This window comes from Nannospalax galili, unplaced genomic scaffold, assembly GCF_000622305.1.
Source record: "Nannospalax galili isolate Female #2095 unplaced genomic scaffold, S.galili_v1.0 scaffold238, whole genome shotgun sequence".
Classification (NCBI taxonomy): domain Eukaryota; kingdom Metazoa; phylum Chordata; class Mammalia; order Rodentia; family Spalacidae; genus Nannospalax; species Nannospalax galili.
The window spans coordinates 1,266,461-1,269,091 of NW_008341888.1; the positions used below are offsets into that span (position 1 = coordinate 1,266,461).

General features: G+C 42.4%; 1 pseudogene; it reads left to right on the top strand.

The window, feature by feature from the left end:
• The window catches only part of LOC103737850, a 4,936-nt pseudogene extending 2,305 nt beyond the window's left edge, over positions 1 to 2,631 (top strand).

Genomic DNA, 2,631 nt, shown 5'->3' on the forward strand with positions numbered 1-2,631 from the left:
TTGAATATGTCAATGCTGTTGTAATGAAATGCCTCTTCTAATCATTTAGTTATGAAATAAATAATTTTTAAAAACTACCATTTCAAAAAAAATGTATTTTGTTTTTATTCTACCTGTATGAGTGCATTGCCTGTATGTATGTAAGTGTTTCCGTGTCATGCAATGTCCACAGAGGTCAGAAGATGACATTGGATTCCCTGGAACTGGAGTTATGGACAGTTGTTAGCCTCCATGCAGATGCTGGGAACTGAACCTGGGTCCTCTGCAAAAGCAGCCAGTGCTCTTAACCACTGAGCCACCTTTCCAGCACCCTCAGAGATGTTTTCGAAAATAAAATTACTTCAAAAAGCAAAAAAGTCACTATGAGCATGAAACTGCGCTCTCCCATTTCTTACAGTAATCACTCCCAATCTGTGCTTTTACTTTCCACAGTTTCAGTTACCTGTTGCCAACCATGGTCCAAAATTATTAAATGGAAAATGCTAGAAATTCAAAATTTGTGCATTTGACATTGTGTGCTGGATAGCTTTAGCGTCAACTTGACACACCTGGGTTGAGGGAGCCTCAATTGGGGAATGGCCTCTATTGGACTGGCCTGTGGCCATGTCTGAGGGGCATCTTCTTGATGAGTGATGTGGGAGGGCCCAGCCCACTGTGGGTGGTGCCACCCCTGGGCAGTTGGGCCTGTGTTGCATAAGAAAGCAGGCTGAGCAGGGGCCAGGGAAGCAAGCCAGTAAGCAGCGTTCCTCCATGGCCTGTGCTCCAGCTCCTGCTTCCAGGTTCCTGCCCTGAGTTCCTATCTTGGGCTCCCTGATGAACTACGACCTGGGAGATGTAAGCTGAATAAACCCTTTCCTCCCCAAGTTGGTAGTGGTCAGAGTGTTTTGTCACAGCAATGAAGAACAAGCTAGAATACATTGCAAGCTGTTCTTACTAACATATTAAAATCCTGTTGTCCATCCACTGTGATTCATCCATCCCTTTGTCTAGTGCATCCTGGCTGTGGAAGATTCCTACCCAGGAGTCAGTAACTATTTCAGTAACCGTAGTAACTGCTGCAGTATTACAATGCTTGTGGTCAAATAATTGTTATTTTACTTAACAATGAGTCCCAAGGCACAAGATTGGTGATTCCAGAAATTTGGGTATGGCAAAGAGAAGCACAAGGCTAGTTATTTCTTTACATGAAAAATGTAAGTTTATCATGCATATGTATGATAGGAAAATGTGCATGTATGTGTGTATGCATATGTGTATATGCATGTATGTGTACATATACGTATGCATGTGTCAGTACTATCCCTAGATAAGGGAAGACTAATGTCATTTAATTTTATCTTATCTGTAATCTATTCAACTTCATAAATTCAAATTATCTCTCTGCTATAAAACTTTCTTCCCCTAAGAGAAACAGGGGCTGGAGAGATACCTCAGCAGTTAAGAGTACATATAGCTCTTGCAGAAGACCTGAGTACAGTTTGCTTCAGCACCATGTCCAGTGGCTCACAACTGCCTGCAACTCCAGCTCCAGGGGATTTAACACTCTTCTCTGGTCTCTTAGGACACCTGCACTCACATGCACATACCCTTCTATACACACACACACACACACACACACACACACAGAATTAAAAATAAAAATAAAATCTTAAGATAGATTTACATTATGAAGACATCCATTGCACTTTGAAGTGTTCAAAAATGATATACATTTTTTTCATAGGCAGTCTATATGATATATAAATGCATAGAGTCTAGTTAGCTGGCAAACAGATATTCTACAAAAACAAACCTCTGGCATCAAGAGAAGGGATATTTTGAGTATTGGGAACTAATTCTAAGTCTATTAAAAATTATTGTATTTATTATTTTTATTTTATGTGTAGGAGGGTCTTGCCTGCATGTGTGTAAGTACACCATGTTGTGCTGTGCCTTCAGAGGTCAGAAGACAGTGTCCAGATCCCGTGAAACTGGAGTTACAGATGGTTGTTAATTGGCATGTCAGTGCTGGAATCAAACCTGGATTCGCTGCGAGAGCAGCCAGTGCTCTTAACCACTGAGTCATCTAGCATCTAATTCCAAGAATTAAAAACCTGTTTCAACTCTCCAGACGTAGCCACTTGCTGTCAGCCATAGTCAACCCCACCGTGTTCTTCGACATCGCAGTCGATGGCAAGCCTTTGGGTCGCGTCTCCTTCGAGCTGTTTGCAAACGAAGCTCCAAAGACAGCAGAAAACTTTCGTGCTCTGAGCACTGGAGAGAAAGGATTTGGTTATAAGGATTCCTCCTTTCACAGAATTATTCCAGGATTCACGTGTCAGAGTGGTGACTTCACACGCCATAATGGCACTGGCGGCAAGTCGATCTATGGGGACAAATTCGAAGATGAGAACTTCATCCTGAAGCATACAGGTCCTGGTATCTTGTCCATGGAAAATGCTGGACCAAACACAAACGGTTCCAAGTTTTTCATCTGCACTGCCAAGACTGAGTGGTTGGATGGCAAACACGTAGTCTTTGGGAAGACCACATGTTGAAGGCATGAGCATTGTGGAAGCCATGGAGAGCTTTGGGTCAGTGAATGGCAAGACCAGCAAAAAGATCACCATTTCCAACTGTGGGCAGCTCTAA